This window comes from Penaeus monodon, chromosome 29, assembly GCF_015228065.2.
Source record: "Penaeus monodon isolate SGIC_2016 chromosome 29, NSTDA_Pmon_1, whole genome shotgun sequence".
NCBI lineage: Eukaryota > Metazoa > Arthropoda > Malacostraca > Decapoda > Penaeidae > Penaeus > Penaeus monodon.
In genome coordinates, this window is record NC_051414.1 from 30,765,739 (window position 1) to 30,766,265 (window position 527).

Genomic DNA, 527 nt, shown 5'->3' on the forward strand with positions numbered 1-527 from the left:
CGGCCACGTAAACGAACGAGCACAAGCAACGCCCTAGTTATATTTAGTAAGTTCGATAACTGTCCCACTCTTCCTCCTCTCTCTCCTCCCGAGTCTGACAACAAGCAATCAGTGTGAACATGACCTTTTCCCTGACATTCAACACTGATTACATACTTGATAAGAGCACTTTCCCCCCACGCCATCTTCGATCGATAATGTTTAATATCCCAAAACGCCGGCGTAAAATACCATCTCGCTATTCTAATTCATTAATAATAATCTCAATACCGGCGTTGTCAAGGACCCGGTCGGTCTATTCAATCATGCACGTAATCCCATGGTATAATGTGATACTAACGACAATGTTTACCCCGTATCAATGTATCATCCCTGCTGATGGCTGCGTAACATATAATCCAGTGGTAATAATAACCAATTTGCGAGAAGCTTCTGTTATGATTGCGTTTCCTTCCTGATATTATTGTCTTTTTATGTTCCTTTCTCTACTGCGTTTTCCTTTTTTCGTGGTCATAGTTCCTTGTATT